This window comes from Lynx canadensis, chromosome B3 (genome assembly GCF_007474595.2).
Source record: "Lynx canadensis isolate LIC74 chromosome B3, mLynCan4.pri.v2, whole genome shotgun sequence".
Classification (NCBI taxonomy): domain Eukaryota; kingdom Metazoa; phylum Chordata; class Mammalia; order Carnivora; family Felidae; genus Lynx; species Lynx canadensis.
The window spans coordinates 88249569-88271023 of NC_044308.2; the positions used below are offsets into that span (position 1 = coordinate 88249569).

Genomic DNA, 21455 nt, shown 5'->3' on the forward strand with positions numbered 1-21455 from the left:
CAAATTTCTGTTGTTTAAGCCACTCAACTTGTGGTATTTCATTATAGGAGTCTCAGGAAACTAATACAGTAACCTCTTATGTTGCATAATTTAAAAACAAATCTTTATAAATGATTATCAAAGATGTGCTATATCCATCAGCGTAAACGCATCCTGGGGTAATGTAGGTGTATGTTATCACTTGTCAATGCTTGAGAGTCTTCCTTTCAATCCAAAAATTTTCTACTCTTACCTCACTCAAATGTTTTAATAGTCATACTGTTGGCATGCAGATACACAAGTTTCTTTTATGATCTTGGGGACAATATTTGGTAGAATAAATTGATAGTTTTGTGTGAAATCTTTTAGAGTCACCATCATCTCTGTCTTTCTTTCTCCTTTCTTTAAGGGATTAACACACCCTTGTAATATGTTTTTAAAGATTTTTAAGGTTTAAAAAGTGTTTAAACTTTATAATTTCTAATAGGAAAACATCATCTGAATGAAAACCCTAAGAGCAAACCACTGTAAAATGTCTCAGTTGCATGTGGGGCAGAGGGGTAGGGATTATCTTCACAGCACCCCAGCTTTCTCCATGAGGTCAGAGGTACAGTGGTTTGTATTATTGTGACATCCAATAGGTGATCGAAGTTGCTTTTCCTTCAGCAAGGGCTTTATTTGTCAGAAGGGCATTATGCCTGACCTCCAAATTTGGCTGACAATTTACTGATGAGATTCATAACCTTTGGGTTACTCTGATATTTTGACATATTTGCTGGGTTCTGGGCCACATCCTGGAAGGCCACCATAACTTCTGGATCCTGCATGGCTGCGAGAACCTCTGGGTCACTAAGAATTTCATTGAACCCAGGCATTCCTGCCATTCCAGGCATTCCCCCCCCCCCCCCCCCCCGCCATTCCAGGCATGCCTCCAGGAAAATTACCAGGCATTCCCCCAGGAAAGCCACCTGGAAAAGAGCCATACTGAGCTCCTGAGTGTCTCTGGCTCCTTCCTCCCTCTGGGCTCTCTCATGTTCTTCCCGAGCCTTCTCAACCCTTTCTATTCTTTCTTGATCTCTCGCTCTTCATGTTTTCGCTTATACTTTCTCCGATGTTCAGCAATTTTCTGGGTCCTCGGTTGAACTTCTTTCAACATTGCACTAGCATCTTCATCATAATCCAGTTTACAAGCAAAGTCAAGATCATGTGCTGCTTCTTCCCTATGGCCCAGAAGTCAGTGTGCTTTCCCTCGCCACTTGTAAGGCTGAACTGAATCAGGATTTATTTCAATAGCTCTGTCACAGCCTCGGATGGCAGCATTTAGCTTCTGTAATTTGATGAAGACACTGGCTCTCTTGGCATACAGAGTGGCCAAGTGAGCATTCAGCTTGATGGCATCCGTGAACAAGTCAATGGCTTTTTTGTAGTTCACCATCATTTAGGGCATCAATGGCAGACACTTTTTTTTTTTTTTTTTTTTCTCATTTGCCTGATCCATCATTTCCTCGGTTATCTCTACATTTCCATCTCCCATTTCTTGAGGGGCATCAGTATCTGGTTCAATCACACCTTCATTGTCAATTTCTAGATCACTTTCCTCACTTGATGGTTCGTCTATCTTTATGTTTTCCTCCGTCTTCTTACTATCTGTTTTTTCTTCCTTGATATCGTCTTCTGATTTAGTTTTATGAGTAGCAGGTGGTATTTTACACCCGCCCCCCCCCACCATGCTCTCCACCCACTCCCGTAGGAAGCGCATTTCCTCGGTGTGCAGAACGCTCGGATCCTGCTTACACATTTTCATGAAGGCCCGAAGCTTGCTCGCTTTGTGGGGGTCCGTGGTCCAGAGGCGGCGGCGGGCAGTGGACGCACCTAAGGTTGTGGCCCGGTTCCAGGCGCAGGTACTAGCTCAGTGTGACCGTGTGGAAGGGGCTCTGCTTTTTTCTTAAGAGATGTTTGGGTAGGACTCAGACGCTCTCATAATTTTGTAGAGGACAATTGTGGAAGGTGAATTGTTGAGGCCAAGGAAGAAAGACTAGCAATTTTGACGTGTCTAGTTCTATTTTTAGTTTTTTTCTTTCTTACAAGGATTTCACTGGTCAAATCAGACTTTTTCCTTTAGAAATTATTTTGCAGAATGGATTGCTGTCACTTTAACTCACTCTCCTTTGGGCCAAATCAGATTTGCTGAGCAAGATAATACAGTTATTTGTGCGTGCAATAGTAAGGGAAAGAAGAATGAATGGCTTGTAACAGATGCTGTGTTACAAATGTCAGAGCTTTCAATGAGCCCACGACTTTAAAAGGTCATACCATTTTATAGTTATACATTTTAAGCTCAGTAACAAATACAGGGTACGTGCTGTACTTCCTACTTTAAATGGATTGGTTTCCCAATTTTCTGTGTCAAACGATGGCTTTACCATCTGCTGCTGTTTTATTGCATTCCTTCAAACCCAAGCCTTTCCTCTTTCCTAATGTGCTTGTTAACTTGCAGGAGGTGCCATCATCAAGACCTCACACTGTGGAGCTTTATAATATTTGTCCAACAGTGATATGACTGATTGATCTGGAACAGCCCTCAATGCCAGAAATACACTGGGAGAAGAATTATATGAATTCTAAGATCATTGTTAAGATTCTGGTCAGCATGACTTGGTAAGCAGATCATGCTGTAGTCCTTTTCTGCATATCAATTTGTTCAAAACTTGTTTGTTCAAAACAAAGTTCTTTTATTCAAAATTTCTATATCCTTACTTATTTTTGTGTACTTTATTTGTCATGAATTGAGAGAGGAATGTTATAGTTTCCTACTGTGATTATAGATTTACTTTTGCATTTCTATCAGATTTTATATATTTTAAGACTTTACTTAATTTCATGATATATCTTGACTATGTGCTATATCACATGAAGCATCCTAAATACACTGCTCACTTGATATTTTGACCTTTAATTATAATATATCTGATTACTATTACTTTTTACTTTTGTTTTTAAATGTTTTAATTAATTTTTTAATTGAGGTATAATTGATATATTAGTTTTTGGGTACACTTTTTTTTTTGCCTTTGGAATCTTTTATTCAGATCTATTTTCACAATTACACAGCTGCAAGATTGCACTTGTTTTTCTTTTTCTTTTTTTTTTTAAATAAAATCCATTCTTATCCATAAAAATTTCCTGGCTTCCCCTTGTCAATGGTGGAGCCAGCTTAAGCTGGGAGGGAGGTGACGTTTGTGTTCAGAGCATCTGGCCACCTTTCTTTTCCCTTTGGGTAGTTATCCTTTCTGGTTCTAGGATATTTATGAATCCATAATCTCTTTTTAGAATTACACTTTAATTTTTTTTAAATATGCTTTTTTTTTTTTTAATTTTAACATTTATTTATTTTTGAGACAGAGAGACACAGAGCATGAACAGGGGAGGGGCAGAGAGACAGGGAGACACAGAATCTGAAACAGGCTCCAGGCTCTGAGCAGTCAGCACAGAGCCCGATGCGGGGCTCGAACTCACGGACTGTGAGATCATGACCTGAGCCGAAGTCGGATGATTAACCGACCGAGCCACCCAGGTGTCCCTACACTTTAATTTTTTTTTTTTTAATTTTTTTTCAACGTTTATTTATTTTTAAGACAGAGAGAGACAGCATGAACGGGAGAGGGGCAGAGAGAGAGGGAGACACAGAATCGGAAGCAGGCTCCAGGCTCTTGAGCCATCAGCCCAGAGCCCGACGCGGGGCTCGAACTCACGGACCGCGAGATCGTGACCTGGCTGAAGTCGGACGCTTAACCGACTGCGCCACCCAGGCGCCCCTACACTTTAATTTTTAAAAGCATTTAACATCTATGTATTTTTATTCGGAGTCATTTGGTTTGGCGTGTGTCTGGGACAGACAACTTATAGCTGGATTTAATAATGCAATATGACTTTCTACTTTTGATGTTTATTTATTTTTGAGAGAGAGACAGAGTGTGAGCAGGGGAGGGGCAGAGAGAGAGGGAGACAATGAATCCAAAGCAGGCTCCAGACTCTGAGCTATCAGCACAGAGCCCTGTACAGGACTTGAAACCACAAACCACAAGATCATGACCTGAGCCAGAGGTGGACAGTTAACCGACTGAGCCACCCAGGCGCCCTGACTTTCCACTTTTAATAGAGTAATTTACCTAGTTTGCCATGTATTGTCATTGTTGATATGTTTGGGATCATTTTTGCCATGTTACTTTGTAATGTATGTGTTTTATAGTCCAAATTATTTATTTTTTTTAATCTTCCCAATTTTCAGCTCTTGTTTTGATCAAGATATTTGTCTTCTGTTTTTCTCCTCTTATGGTTAGGAAATTATATTCTATTCCTCTGGACTCTAGAGGTTAATTTTTACTTTTTAAGGCATACACTTAAACATACATTTTTTTTATCAGCATATAAAATAAACCAGCAAATATATCCTTTCTGAAGAAAGCAGGGAATACTCTTTGTTTTATCTACCTCCTCCTCCTCCTGGTATCTCCCTCCCATGCTGAGATCATCTGAGATAATAGTTTCAGGCCATTTATTATTTAACATTAAAATTTATTTAGTTAATATTTTATTGATTTCATTGCTGATCTATTTTTTTTGCCATTTCTTAGATTCTTTTTGTTTTTCTGACATTCACATATTGACCCCCACCCCCAGCTTTACTAAGGTATAATTGATAAATAAAAGTTATGTATATTTATGTATTTATTTAATAGTTTAAACTTTTTATTTCAAATAGTTTTAAGTTTACAGAAGATTTCCAAAGAAAATACAAAGATGTCTTGTATTCCCATCACGCTGGTTCCTCTAATGTTCCCTTCATACATAACCCTGGTCCATTTATCAACAATCCACTTATAACGTTGTTACAGTAAAATATATCTATTTAAAGTGTACAATGTGTTGTTTTGCTATACCACATATGTTTATGGAGGGCTTATAGGAGATAACATTTCTTTATCCTTGATAATCTGAAAATAAATTTAACTTTGCCTTCATATTTGAATAATATTTTGCCTGAAGAAAATTTCAGTTTCAAAATAATTTTCACTTAGAACTTTGAAGATATTTATCTAGTATCTTGTTGAATCTAGAGTTGATGTGACATGTGATACCAGCCCGATTCTTTTTTTCAGTGAATAATCCCCCTGCCCTATCTTTCCTTTTACCTTTTTGACTTTATCCTTAAATTATACATAAATGTGGTTTAAACTTATATAAAAATGTATCCAGGTGTGAGACCTTTTTCATTCATCCTCTTTGGTCCTTCAGTTTTAAGGTCAGGATTTTTTTTTCAGCTATAAGAGTGTGTCTTCCATTATTTTCTTGATTTTTTTCTTGGTTCCTTTCTTTCTGGTCATTTCTTATGGAACTTTGGTACATGAAGGCTGGATCTTCTGGAGTTTTCCTCCATGTAGTTTACAATTTTTATATCATTTATTTGTAAATAATTTCAAACTTATAGGAACATTGTAAGAACAGTACAAGGAACTGCTGCATATCCTCCAACCAGATTTAGAAACTGCTAACCTCTCACCACATTTACTTTACCATTCTCTCTCTCTTTATATGTGTATGATTTTTGGTGGGGAACATTTGAGACTAAGTTAGAGTTGGTTCTGTATTACCCCTAAACACTTTAGAGTGAGTTTCCCAAGAGCGAGGATATTATCTTTTATAATCATGTTACAATGAATTAAAATAAGGGTTTTAACATTGATATACTAGTATTATCTAATTAAAAATTTTTATACATTTCATCTTTTTGTTCCTTTTGTGATATTTGGAATCATTAATTTTTAGTTGTGTTGATTCATTTTTTCCCAGCCCGTCTATTTTTTGTTTGTTTGTTTGTTTCTTTTGTTTTTGTTGAAGTATAGTTGACACACAATGTAACATTCGTTTCAGGTATACAACACAGTGATTTAACAGCTCTATACATTATGCTATGCTCACCACAAGTATAGCTACTGTCTGCAGCTCATCTATTGAGTTTTTATTTTGACAATCATTATTTTTCATTTGCAAGATCTGTAATTGGTTCTGTTTCATAGCCTGATCTTGTTTCATGGATAGTGTGTCTTTTCTTATTTCATTAAAATTATTAATTAAATTTCTTTTAAATTTACTTTATGTTCCCTCTAATATTTATTCTTACTGAGTTCATGTGCTCATATTTCTTCTGTTCTTTAGTGCTTCTCTTTTATTGTGTTGTTAATATTTTGAGGATTCTTGGTTGTGTGCTCATCTTTTTGTATTTAAGAGTCCTTGTGGACACCCAGTAAATGCTGCTTCTGTTTACCACAGCTTGCTTCATTTATTGTGGGGAAGGGTGAGCCAGTGGCCATTATTCTGACTGTAATATTCTGTTTCTCATTGATGTTACCAGCTGCCAGATACCTTGACTTTGTTTGGCAAGATTTGCATTCACATTAACTATTCTTGCCAGAGACAGATGATTTTGCTGTGTGTTGCATGGTGAAATAGTAGAAGGGGAGTTTGTGTCAGTTATCTATGGTTGTAGCAACACCAGAAACCTTTCTAAAATGTAGCAACTTGATATAATTGCACAGTTACTTAGTTGACCATTTTGTGGGTGGGCTAGGTAGCTCAACTGGGCTGGCTCTGTTTTTTTCTCTGCTGTTCTAGTTTGTGCATCTGTGGCCAGCAGATAGTTCTGTGATTCTGGTGTTCTGCTGTCAGTTGGTGGGTTGGTTGGAGGCTGGCTGGTCTCAGATGGTCTCACTTACATGTCTGGCAGTTGGTTGAACTCCTTGGTTCTCCTCCATGAAGCTACTTTTTATTTCTTTAGCAAGCCATGCTAAAGAAATATGGTTTTCTCAGTTCTAAGTACAATAAGAGAAAAAGACTTTCAAGCCTTGTCTCCATCATATTTGCTAATGTTCCATTGGCCAAAGCAAGTCAGATGGCCAGCCCAGATTCAAGGAGTGAAATAGAGTTCACTTCTTGATGGAAGGAGTTTGAATATCACATTGCAGGGGTGTGAATGCAGAGAAAGGAAAGATTTGTCACCGTGATAGAGCAACCTGCCCCAGAGTTGCTGACCTATGTGGGTACACTAAATGTGGTTCTTCTAAAGTAACTCGAGTAGTTTCCCAGACTGTCATCTGCCATCAGTGCTTGCCATTACAGAGTTTGGAGTACACTTGGCATCTTTTCATCTTGTTTCAGCTTCTGGTTGTGTGTGTGTGCGTGTGTGTGTGTTGGGACCATGCTTTTCTTCATACTTCCAACTCCACCTGCTTTCTGTCTTTTAGGGCTTCATTGTTATTTCTAATATACTGAGGGTACTTGTTCTTATTCTCTAGACCTCATATGGACTTTTAAAGTTTTTATATTTAATTTATTTTTTAAATTTACATCCAAGTTAGTATATAGTGCAACAATGATTTCAGGAGTAGATTCCTTAATGCCCCTTACTCATTTAGCCCATTCCTCCTCCCATAACCCCCAGTGGACCTTTTAATTTTTTAAAATAAAATATTTAAAAAATCTAGGTGTATTTTAGGCAGGAATAGCACTTGGTAATATTCTTGGTTTGATTTCTTATTTGTATTACTTTTATTAACAGATTAATAAATTCAAAGTATGGAACTGAGTGCTTTTACTGATATATCACCTATTTCTACTGTCTTCTCTGAGATGACCACTTAAAGGGGTTGCCTAAGATGACTGTATTCCACCATGAAAATTTTGTCTTAATTAAAAAATTTTATCTGAATCAGTAGAGTTTTCTTTGGAAGAATAAAAGAGCAAAAATTGACCACTTTGAAAATTACCATATTGGGGCACCTGGGTGGCTCAGTTGGTTAAGCGCCCGACTTCAGCTTAGGTCATGATCTCATGGTTTGTGAGTTTGAGCCCTGTGTTGGGCTTTATGCTGACAGCTCAGAGCCTGAAGCCTGCTTTGGATTCTCTCTCTCTCTCTCTCTCTCTCTCTCTCTCTCTCTCTCCCTCCCCCACTCATGTTCACTTGCTCTCTCTCTCTCTCAAAAATAAACATTAAAAAAATTTTTTTAAATGTCATATTGTGTGGAGTTGAAGAATGATTTGAAAATAATCAGCATTGAAAACCTTTTACATGTAGCAGCTTTTACCCTTGCTACCTAAAGTAAGTATTTTATAGAGGAAACATTTATTATTTTTATTTTTTATTCGTCATGTTAGCTATTGTAGTCTCCTCAGTTCTTAGGCTTAATATTAAAAGTCTCTCTCTTGAACATAGAGCCCTTTCAACATAAAATTGCTCTTTGAGAGTCAGCAAGGATTGAATTTGCCTGGAAAACTGCTATCCTATTGAAGGCTAATGACAAAAAAGTTCAGCTTGTTTATTCACTTCACTGCATTCAAAAAATGGTGCTGTCACATAAATATGTTGGTTATTGAAACTATTTCCCACAGCGTGCACTTTTCCTGAAGAGTGCATGCTGGTCATTTTATTAGTTTCACTTGGTTTCTTAAACCCAGGAGAATGAGTGAATGAATGGATAAGAACAACAGTAGAGAAGTGTCTGAATCTTGAATTCTTCCCCTTTCATCGATACTTAAATATCCTCATGTGCTCATCCTTAAAGAACCTCTCTATATCCACCTCACTCTTCCAGCAGTTCTCTGTCCACAATTATGCTTCTGGACACAACTACACTCTGTCCATTTTCTCACCTCCCATCCTCTGCAATTAGACTTCTTCATCAGAATTCTATTAAGATTGCTGAGGTCACTCATCACCTCTTTGTGACTAAACTCAGTGGGAAAATTTCCATCTTCATTTATTCACCAAACATTTGTAGAGCTCCTATTGTGTTGTGAGCACTGTTCTAGGTGCTGGGATACAGTGTTGAGCAAGACAGATAAAATTCCTGGTGTCATGGAGCTCATGAATAAGAATATCAAGTACTGGTATGTGTTACAATGAAAATAAAATGAAAGGAGGTGGGGAGAGACATAGGAGAGAGAGAATGCTTGGACACTTGAATGATGAAAAGAGCCAGCTTAGCTTCATCTAAACCTAGAAGCAGTGAAAGGAGCCATTGTAGCAACTGCTGTGGTATCTCGTAGGAAGGCCATATGGAAGCTTGCCTGGAGACAGACTGTAGTGTTAGGAGATGAGGAGACAGGGCTGGTGATGCGGCTAGATTCTCCTTGAACAAGATATCCAAGGCCTAGGAGATGGTGAGGCAGAACAAATTTGGAAAGGTACATAAACAGCCCAATTGGGTAGCCATCATAATAGTAACTTATTATGGGTCTAATGCAGCAAAACAACTTGTCTTTTTATTCAATTATACACATTCAATTTTTATTCAATTATAGATATATCATTATAGTGTATTTAATATATATATATTAGCCTTATCAATAGTGTATGAGCTATATTTGATCTGTGGTTTTCACCATCACACCAATAATACCCTTTGCTGGGGGGTTTGAAAGTCTTTGCCATAAAATTTCTAAGGGATTGTGACTGTTTATCAGACATTTAGTTTGTCATGGTGTTAGATTGACCAGGCAGTTGCTCATGTTGGAATTTGTAGGTTATGATTTGATAAATTAGTTGACTGCTGCTACAGAGGGAGCCATTTGTGTTTGCCTTTTCTTTGATAATTCACTGGAAAACTGTGAATAATAATATTGCATATAAAAGAGACAAGGATGGATAAAGGTGTAAGAGAATAAATTTTCTCTGTAAGTAGCAAACAGCCATGAATCTCTTATTAAATTTTCCAGGCAGGGAGCCTGTCACTCTAAGCATGAGTTCTTATTGTAAGGAAAATTTAGACCAGTTATGGACTTACTGTTCTAAAGCACTCAAACAGAGTTGAAATGTTTTATAGCCTAGTCATATTTTTGCGGGGAGGGGATCAAGGGTAAAATAAAAAGCCATTAGTGAAATTTCTAAGCATACTAGTTCCTAGCTATAAGCAAGAAACCAAATTTGGTTGATTTGTGAAGAAAATTATTTATTCAACGGACACTGAGCTAGAGAACCAGCCTTGGGACTATTCAGATAGGAACAACATTCCAAATCATGCCGTGGAACCAGCTCAGTGGAGACATTGCTGTCATTGCTGCTAAGAACTACAGCCTGCACTGTTGACATCCCTAGCAATGGAGTCTGGAAGCTGCCATCAGCTCTGCTATCCCTGCTACCTGAAGAACTTGATTTTTGTGACAGCCACCTCTATTACCATAGATAATTTATTCCTTCTGTGTCTCACCTGACAAAGAGAACGATGCTGCTTTGGTCAGCAAGGGCCTGTTATGGGATTTGGTGGGTTTGGGGTACTTATGACATCCAAATTCATCCATTTTCCTCCATTCCAAATCTCAGTTTTGTTCTATCCTGATCAATGCTTTTACTTACACATAAGTGATCTCAGTGGGCTGACATTATAATTTTAGAAAGCTACAGGATCAAAGTTCGAGTTTGATTTTTAGTTTTCTCAGCCCTGCGGCTGAAAGCGATAAGACATTCTTTAAGCAGTCAGAGAAACTTGGGATTTCACTTCATGCCTCTAGCCATGAATTTGCGATTTCAGCTTGTCATTCTTCCCCTTTAAGCACTGTAGCACTGTTAGAAACAATGTCCACGCCCCACAGTTCTTGAATGCGTCATGCCTGTCATATACTCTTGTGGCTGGGCTATATGGTCCTCATTAACCCTGTCTTCAATGAAGACTTCTTTGAGGTGATGATTTGATAATTTGTGCCATGGGCTTCCATTCACATCTCTTAATACTGACTGGATTTTCATTGTTATTATTTCCTTTTTAAAAATGCTTATTTATTTTGAAGGAGCAAGAGAGAACATATGTGTGACTGGAGGAGGGACAGAGAGGGAGACAGAGAATTCCCAAGCAGTCTCCATGCTGTCAGTGCAGAGCCCAACATGGGGTGTGATCTAAGGAACCGTGAGATCATGACCTGAGCCAATATAAAAAGTTGGATGCTTAAGTGACTGAGCCATCCAAGCACCCCATTTTTTACTAACTAGGCCAGATATCCCATTCCCATTTTTTTCTGAGGGACCATTGCCTACTACTGCAACTGGAAGCAATTTATGTCACTTAGTGTTCCCTTAAATCAACTCTATACATTGTAAGCATAAAACAAATTAATTATTAGGACATTCAGCTGTACAGAATCTTCAGGGCTGCAGAGCTAGGAACAATACTCCAGATCATGCCCCATAAGGACACCATTATTACTGCTGCTGAGACTGGGTACTGTAGTGTGCAAAGCTGACAGCAATAATAATGGACCTGGAATTAGGGTCACTAGAACTGCTGCCATTGCTACCCTAGAGATATTCTCATGCTCCATCTCTTGTCATTGCCAGACTGAATTGCTCACATTCTCCTTGTCTTTGCATTGCTGGTTCACAATTCAGAATTTACGGTGGATGCATCTGACTGGTAGAACTTAGGTCATGGGCTCATGTTTCAATTGTGAAGGCCACTAAGAAGGTGACTATCTGGCATTTTTCCCCCTATAGTTTGTGGCAGGCTCTACCACCTACCAGTACTCATAAGTTGCAAGACCTCTAAAATGTAGGGAGTAATTTTGCTAAATACTATAATAAATTGGCTCTTTCAACACCCATTCCAATCCTCTTCTAGGTAGTCTTTCTAGAAAGTGATGGGTTCCTAGTCTCTGTTGCCATTGTAGAGTACATATACAAGACTTGGATATAAATCCAACTCATGGCTGTGTGAGGGGAAATTGGACCTTCTGCAAGCATGGTTGTGAAGGTGTTTTGTTTTAGAATGGCTCTGGGGGACTTCTGGCATTCAGAACCAAGGGTGCTAATTTGTGATTGGGGTTGTTAATGAAGTTTCTTACAACAGACCCACAGTGGAGCTATGCCTTTTCTCTCACTGTGTTGTCCTTGGCTCACTAACTCTGCCTGTGAGCCCCCAGGTCTTATTCTTTGTCTGTCTCAGGGATTCTATGAGCTGGCTAATAATTCTTCTTACATCCTTTTCTGCTAAAACTAGCTTGATTCAGTGCTATGATTTGCAAGTTAAAGCCCTGAGTAGTAGAAAGTTTAAGGTGACAGGTGGCCCCAAAGAATGATAAATAACCCCTATGTTAAAATATACATGTAAAGATTGGAGGTGTTGATCTTCACTCACTATTTTTTAAAATTATTATTATAATTTTTTAAAAATGTTTATTCACTATTTATAGGAAAACTGACTAGGGTACCTGGATGGCTCAGTCAGTTGAGCATCTGACTTTCGCTTAGTCATGGTCTCACAGTTCATGGGTTCAAGCCCCATGTTGAGTTCTGTACCAACAACTTGGAGCCTGGAGCTTACTTCGGACTCTGTGTCTCCCTCTCTTTCTGCCCCTCCCTACTCATTTTCTGTCTCTCAAAAATAAATAATCATTAATTTTTTTTAAAAAAGTTATTAATATACTTGGATGTGTATGGTTGGTGATTTTGAGAGCAACGTGTTCTATTAGATTAAATCAATTTGTGAATTTCAGGTCTCAATCCATAGAGATTGAAGTATACATCAGAAGCACTGTAGATGCTGTGTCATTGTGATAATACTAATACATAGCATTTGTTGAGTGCTCACCAGGTAATGCTACATGGATTATTTTTGTAGTCTATAGAATAAACTTTTGAAATATTTGCTGTTTCCATCCATATCGTACAGATGAGGAAATTGAAGTTAGGATAGTTAAAATACTTTCCTAAGGTCACTCAGCTAGGTAGTGGATTCCTCATTTATGCCATTAAGTAAAAACTGCCTCTTATTATGAATTTAGATTTACCTGCTCTGCTCAGAATTGCATAGAATTTGATGAGGAAGTTAAGATGGAAGATGCATATTTAACAAAGAATGCCAGAGAAACAACATGAGTGCTCCGTAGGGGAGTTATGGGCTCGAAGCTAATGAGTCTCCTGGATGGATCTCTTCTGTATAGGAATTAGGAAAATTTTCCTTAGGCAGGTGAATTATGCTCATTATGCTTGAAAGCCTTGATACCCCAAGTATGGTCCATGGACCAGCCGCATTGGCATCACTTGGGAGCTGTTAGAAATGACTTTGTTTATGGAAGAATGAAATAGGAATAGCAAATGAAGGGAGTTGAGAGGCTTCCTGGATGAAGTCTTGTGTGTTATTGTATAGGAGAAGTTTTTATGTACTAATGGAGATATTTGTATGTCTAGGAAAGAGTGCAGTATAGACTTGATGTACAGTTAAGGTTTTTTTGTTTTTTTGTTTTTGTTTTTTTGTTTTTTTTTGGTTATTTACTTATTTTGAGAGAGACAGACACAGTGTGAGCAGGGGAGAGGCAGAGAGAGAGAGGGAGAGAGAATCCCAGGCAGGCTCCGTGCTGCCAGTGCAGAGCCTGATGCGGTGCTCAAACTCATGAACCATGAGATCATGTCCTGAGCTGAAATCAAGAGTCAGACACTTAACTGACTGAGCCACCCAGGCACCCCAAGTTTTTTCCTAATATATTTTCCTTTTGTTCTCTCTTTTTAATTATTTTATGTATAATATATGTATACCTATTTACTTAAGTGAAAAGTGAAAGATACTAACAGTTACCAAAGGACCTAGGTATGGGCCCAGGTTTCCTCACTGCTATCTTTTTAGCATTTACCATGCTCTTCCTTTATTCTTCCAAGCTTTGATAGTCCACATGGTATTATACAGCTTGCAAGGCACATGGTGCCTAAGAGATCGTTCAATCATAGGCATCACTGACTTGGAACGATATCTTACCTTCTTTGTTCCTCTTTGTCAAGACTCCAGGCATGGACTTTCCTCTCAAAGATTCCCCCAGATCCCTTAAATTTAGGAGGCACTTGCCTGTCACAGATGCAGTTGTGAGAAAAAACCCAGTAAGGTTTCCTCCTGGAACCAAAAAGCTTTCTGCAGTCCAGGGTTTTTATAGCCCTAACCAGATGTTTGTCCAGACCCATCAAGTCTTGGCACCCCTGTTCTTGGGAAAGGACTAAGGCTATTTCACCAATGAATAAGTTCTGAATGAGGGAAGTTTCCAGCTGTATTTCCAGAAAGAATGTTTAATGAAGACAACTGCTGTTTCTGAATGGCCTATTCTACTAATTGTTCTTAAGGCTATAGCTTCCTGATGTACACTTCTGAGGCACTAAGTATGCAAATAAAGCATTTAAAATGATAAAACCCTTATCATTTATGAGGATATATCCCAATTTCCATGTTTTAATTTATTTTATTAAATTTTTTGGAATGATTCATCAAGATTCATTATTTTAATTACTTTTATTTTCCTCTTTTTCCCAAATCCGTGGGGAAATCTACAGCCCTTTACTTGAGTAGACATGGTTGAGAAGGTTTCTCCAGTCTCATATCTGAAAAGCAAAACAAAATAAAATAAGTATAAAGTTGATGTTGAGCTTAATTGAACCATGTCGTATTGACCATTCCAGGATCTTGCTCCTGCCTCTCCCTCAGCCCCACCTCTCATCCCTTTCTTCCTCATGTCCCATTCTCAGCCCTACTGAAATAGATACCCCTAACATGCCAAATTGTTGTATAGCTCTTCCTCTCACTTCTTTTTCTTCGTAAAATGCCAGTCTTCCTATTGTCCCCATTTTGAATGCCTTCTCATTTTCAAAGATGCATCCCATTTTATTACTGAATATAGCCTTCCTAATTTCCCTATAGAAAACTGACTTTGGTGCCTACCCTGTACCCAAATGGCCCAGAAAACAATTTTTATGTGGATAATGAGTAAATAGTGTCAAAGAATGAAACAATGAAAAGCAAAGAACCAAGAAGATTTCTTAACTCTTAAACCAGTGAGTCAGGACTAGAAAATATGAGGCAAGGATTTTTTTTTCTCGCACATATTTATGTCCTATTTGTGTATTGAAGACTCTTTGGTATGGAATCCATGACTTACTCATGTTTGTATATCCGTTGTACTCTCCAGTGACAATTTTGGTCATCTGTTTGATGATGCTATTTTTAGATCAAATAATGATTTCATTGAAAAAATTTACTTCATTGGCTTAGGACATTCATCATGACCTTAGATTCCTGAACTGTACTGCTTTTATTGAGTGTCTGAGAAGATTTATTTTATATAAAGTTTCTTTATAAATTTTCTTCAAATGTCAGATTAAAAGTGCACATTTGCTCCTGAATGTTTATCTTGTTCTTCACTGATGATCAATTTAGAATGTGTCTGTTCAGGCAAGAATAAACAGAGCAAACGATCTCTTTTTCCCATATGAGCTCTTGAATTTCACTTTTCCCTAGAATGAAAATTGCTTCTTGCCATTAGAGGATTTTTTATACTGTCATCTTAAAAATGGATTTTCTTTTATCAAACCAATAACCTTTGTTTTCACTTATGCGAAACTTTGAGATCAGCTTCCACGGATTCTGTTTTGTGGTGAGTGCTATCAGTGGAAGGATGTAATTTGTCATGTCTTAGACTGAGGAGTACCTTTTCCTTCTTATAGCAAGTAAGAAAAATAAGCTCTTCTCTATCCAAATAAGACAGATATACTTGGGACACTTATTTTTGCCTGTGATTTTCTGATCTTGAATCACTGGTTTAAGAATTTAAGAATCTTCTTGGTTCTTTCCTTCTTATTATTTCACAGCTCTGTCACTGCTTACTCAATACCCATGTAAAGATTGTTTTATGGGCACTGTGAGAACTGAGTAAAATTGGAAAAGTCTGTCTGTAACGTTATCTTTTGTGTTTTCCTTTCTTCTGAGCTTGACCAAAGATTTAAACTCCTTATACCCTGATAACTCAGTTTTCTCCACATCCTGCCTGCCTTCTTGGGCCAGCATCCCAAAGACAAAACCATTCTTCTTTCTTCTGCAACTAAAATGCTCACAAGTTGGCTGTCAAACAGAAAATCTCTCTGATTAACTCCCTCTCTCCAGGGAGCTACTGGTCATTAATGGCCCAATGTCTTAATCTTCTAGAGTGAAAATGAATATGGTAGAACAGGTAAGAACTTCATGACAAATTCATTAATCAAGCAAGTGGCTCTGTAATTGTGGTATTTCAGCAGTCATGAGGTGGGACCCTGGGAAGTTGCATATCCAGGAGGGAAGTTGCATATCCAGGAAGGATGTGTGCACTGCTACCTACCCATCCTGTTCGTAAGACTGCCACTGGTAGTGGTGGAAGCAACCTAAGGATTTCCAGGTCTAAATTGTGCATTTCTGTTCTTCTCCCATGAAGGAATCTAAATGCCATTATGTCATGGTAACTGCATTGTGCTTCATATAATATCATAGAAATTAAAGGTAAAACCGTTTTATTTTTTTTTTTACAATATTACTGGTGGAACATAAGAGACAGCAGAAATATGACTATTAACCTGTCAATAGTTAGTGGATACCATTATTATACATTCTAAATTTGGGTGAAATCTCTGATCAGATTATTTAAACGTATGTGTATTAAAAGGTCTGTGACACAGATCATGTATTCAAAATAGTTTGCTTCAGATTCCCTGGAAACAAATCACTGGAGTAGACAGAATGTGCGTAGTCATCAAAGCATTTCTTATGTTGTGGATATGACTGGTAAATATAGAAGAAAATTGAAGATTTGAAGTGTAAAGGAAACTATAAAAACAGACAGCAGATGTCACTGTTGTTTTTCCATTACTTTACCTTAGCCTCATTTTTTTTTTTTTTGGTTTTGTTCCTAGTTAATGACATTTTTCATTTTATTCGAGAGCTCTAATAGGTAAAACAAGTTCACATATGCTAAACTTCTGTTTTGAATTTTATATTTGTTAAGGTTATGACTGTAAATCTTGCATGCATAGCTTATAAAGAAGATACTTACATTTTATATGCCTAGATTCATTAATTCAATATTATAAGTTGATAGAATAATAACTTCTATAATTATCTCTGGTTAAAAATGAGGTATTATCCATCTTGAATATAAACCTGTCCTGGTTTTATTTCAAATGACCGTTCATATCATTTGTTGTCTTCATGTACACAAGCAGAAATGCACCAAGAAGTAGTGACAGTACAATTAAAATCTCTGGAGATTTTTTTTTTCACAAAGTCTAATCTTATTGTCATCGGTTATTCAGAAAGCTGAAGCTTTACCATTATATTCTTAGGCATGTTGTGCATTGTTTTAAATTTCTAAAATAAGGAACTTGGATAAACTATTCCTAATATGCTTTCCATTGATAAAATTTCATGATTCAATAGGAAGCACTGAAGAAAAATACTTAGAGAATAGTGCTTTTTATTTCAAAAATCTTATTAGGAGGTAATTTTGGTAGCATTTATAGTTTGTATATATGTTTCATGTTTTCATTAAAATGCATCACATTGCTATATTCTGGAACTAAAATGAAAGTATATATTGAGCATGTATTGGGAAATTAAGACTTATAATCCTAGAACAGTAATGAAACTGCGATTCACATATAGAATCTGCTATAACTGATAAACAATTCAGGAATTTAATGACAATCTAAAAATTTCAGAAGCCTGCGAATGTGTATATGATTAGATAAGGACTGTTAGAATAAATGATAAAGAACAGTTTATATTTTGGAATTTATCTTGATTATTTATTGAAGATATGATTAAAGATAGTGTTAACACAAAAGCCTGGAAGAGTAGGAACACTGTTCTTAGTCATAATGTGTCAGCACTTCATACTGGTGCCATGGTCAGGTTAATTATAAGGCCTATATTCAGAACTTCTGAAATAAATAATTTTCATCATGGATAAAGTAGAATATGGTTTTTGGTGCCTGGTTCATGTATTATTTAGCTCAGAAAGCATTCTGAAGAAGAATTTAGAAATAGGGCATTTTATTCACTGGTAGGAACTTAGGTGATTAGAGATACATTATTTCTGTGGCCTGTTCCAGGATAGTATGTTTTGAACACATTGCATTTTCAGATTGGTTTGAAACTTGGCCTTGCTACTTTTAATCTGTGTTACTTTGGTCAAGAAATTTAGCATGTCATAAATATAGTTTCCTTACAAAGAAAGAATCTTGGGGCTTACATTTCTCAAGGTTGTTGTGAAGATTAGAGTGGATGCATTTGAAATACTCAGCACCAATATACGTGTAAAGTGTACATATATTATTCATACATATATATCATCAGAATCACTAATAGCAAATGTTTCTCAATGGCCTGTTGAGTACAGGCTTTATATGGGTTCTCTAAATATAAAAGGGTAGGATTTGTGGTATCCACACTCAGAAGCAATGCTGAAATAATGTATTTACTAATTGGCACAGTAATTCTTTACCTGACATCTTTAACAGTTGTTTTAAAAAATTGTATTAGACAACGTGGATGGAACTGGAGGGTATTATGCTAAGTAAAATAAGTCAGGCAGAGAAAGACAGATACCATATGTTTTCACTCATATGTGGATCCTGAGAAACTTAACAGAAGACCATGGGGGAGGGGAAGGGGAAAAAAAAGTCACAGAGAGGGAGGGAGGCAAACCATAAGAGACTCTTAAATACTGAGAACAAACTGAGAGTTGATGGGGGGTGGGGGGAGAGGGGAAAGTGGGTGATGGGCATCAAGGAGCGCACCTGTTGGGATGAGCACTAGGTGTTGTATGGAAACCAATTTGACAATAAATTATATTTAACATAAAAAGTAAAAAATAAAAAATAAAAAAATAAAAAATTGTATTAGATTTGAATTTCAAAGCCTTATTAGCTCTCCCTTAGTGGTAACTCCCTGGCTGTCCCTCCTCTTTTGCCAACAGGCTAGTGGAGTTGAACTACCAGTTTTACTGTTATATTCACTTTTCGTCTTTAGACCTAGATATTCAAATAATGGAAGATATGATGGGATTTTAGAGTCAACCTGATTGGGGCGTGATGTGAGTGGATTATGGGGGTTCCCCTCATGAAAACCAAGGTCAAAGGAGGACTGTATACTTGGTACCTCTTGGCATGACTTGCTTACAGTTTTTATTTGTTTAAAAAGGTAGATTGATGGCGTGGAAATCAGTAGTCATAAGTTGGGAATATGGATCTTGGCTATCAGACCTTACAATGAGAGTGGGTAGGTTCCTCATAAGTCCTGTGGCATCCCACCTTCTCTGTTCTCAGGCCCTAGTACTTCATAGAATTATAGATGATTTATTTTTGGTTGCTTTCTCTGCCTCCCGACTGCTTCATAGTTTTAACTAATATTCTCTGTTATCCTCATAGATAGACTTCAGAAATGGAGTTATCATGTATCCATATATGTGTACTTTGTTGTCTATAACACATTTTTACAAGTATGAATAACTTCTTGAACAAGAATCCATACTCTTAATATTTTTGTAGCAGTCTTGAACTGGAGTAATTATCAAGTAATATGTGTTTGTGAGACAGGGGACCACTGATGTATGTTAATATTCCCCCAAATCGCTCTCTACTCCCACAATATTCATATCTCCAGCACATTTATTGAGCAGTTACAATGTCCTAAACACTGACGTAAGTGATTTACATATAACAATGTATATGTTTATGACAATCTAGGTGTGTTCTATCATTATTCCTAATATTGAGGATGATAACACTAAAGTACAGAGAGTCCCTTAGCTAGTCCCACTTGTCCCAGGCCTCACAGCTAGGAAGTGGCAGAGTTGGGGCCACCCCCCAAGTCTTCTGAGTGCAGAGTCTATGCTCTTAGCACTTACACTGCCAATCTTCTAGGTTTGACTTTGTTATTTAAAATTGCTAGAAGAGGGGCACCTGGGTGGCTCAGTCAATTGACTGACCGACTTGGGCTCAGGTCATGACCTCACGGTTCATGAGTTTGAGCCCGCATTGGGCTCTGTGCTGACAGCTCAGAGCCTGGAGCTTTCTTCAGCTTCTGTAACTCCCTCTCTCTCTCTGCCCCTCCCCTGCTTGCGTTTTTTTTTCCCTCTCTCTCTCTCCCCAAAATAAATAAAAACATTAAAAATAATTTAAAACTGCTGGAAGAGAGTGGGATGGTAAAGATGATGTCTATGGGAGGCTTTCAGAGCCAGTGAATTCCGTCCCCCGCCCCGTGCATAGTTGTGAATGGGGCTTGTGGATCAGGAAGCACCTTTGGGCAACTTGTAGTGATACAGTAATCCCAGTATGATTCCATATTTTGGATTCATGCTTTTCTTACAATCTAGCTTCAGGTTGGAAAATGAATTGACACTGTCAAACAGTATAAAGTTCTACACTGAAGACAAGGAAACTAGAAGTCAGACCTAGAATTCTCTCTCTGGTTCAAATTTCTTACTCATGTAATTCAATTTACATATGTAATAAGTCCTGAGTGTAATCTCTACTATTATCTGCCTTTAAGTAAAGTCCTTAAAATATGGCCGTCTCCTGTTTTTCTGCAACACTTTGGGGTAATTCCCATCACCTCATTGAGTATTGTGCAATTATAAAATTAAAAAGTTCCCACTGTAGTATGAAAGTATTTTTAAGATGATGCTGCAGGTCTCATATAAAAATATGTAAATTCTCTAAGGACTAGAAATATTTTTCATTAATTTAAAATAATATTTGGATCATATGTCAGTTTGGAATAAATTGATTTATCAAGCATCTTGTTTTGGCACAGTGGTGACTACAAGTACATCAGTTATCTTTGGAAGAAAAATGGTTTCTATAGGTCATAAGTTAGGTCAGTTAGTCATCCTGGGTATATTGTGTCTCTGATGCTGTTTCCTTAGATTTGATCTTGCTTCTCTCTTATACATTTGAAGCTTATTTAGGAATGTGTCAGAACAAGCTGTCTCTCAAGCCTAAATTGTTAGCCTTGAGGGCAGGGACCACGTTGTTATATTATGTTTGGAGCAGAGCGCAAGAGAGCACTGCCCAGATAATAAAGGATGGTGATGAGCTCAAGTGGGTGACCTAGCTCATCAGTCTGGACACCATGGGCAGAGAGCACATGCCATTGTTCTCAGAGTTTTCTCCTTGATGACCTCTCTGAAGCTACTCTTCACCTTGCTGTGAAGTCTTATTTAATTTCTTTTTACTTTAAAAAGAAAGGTCTGTAACATAACTTGTCTACTTTTGTTTTGCAAGCATTCAGTTTTAAAACAATTGAAAGTCGTACCTGATCTTGTTTTTTTTTTTATACTTAATATTTAACAGTCTTGGCATATACAAGAGTTTGATAAATGAATGTTAAATCAAATTGAATTGGTACCTTTGACAGTGGGTAATCAGGCAGTTGAGAGCAAATTAAGATCTAGAATCCAGGTTTCCTGTCTACTCCCTCCCCGCCAAGAGGAACAATGGATTCCCAATGGCTCTCTGACCCTCACTCAGAATCCAGCCTGGTTTAGGGCTGCTGTAGATCTTAAGGCCAGGGGATTTATTAAAAAAAAAAAAAAAAAAAAAACAGACTTGAAAATGTAGTTAAGTTTGTAATTGAGTTTGATTTCAACTT

General features: G+C 37.4%; 1 pseudogene; it reads right to left on the bottom strand.

Moving 5' to 3' along the window:
- Positions 1-583: 583 nt before the first annotated feature.
- Positions 584-21455, bottom strand: part of LOC115517062 — a 29316-nt pseudogene continuing 8444 nt past the window's right edge.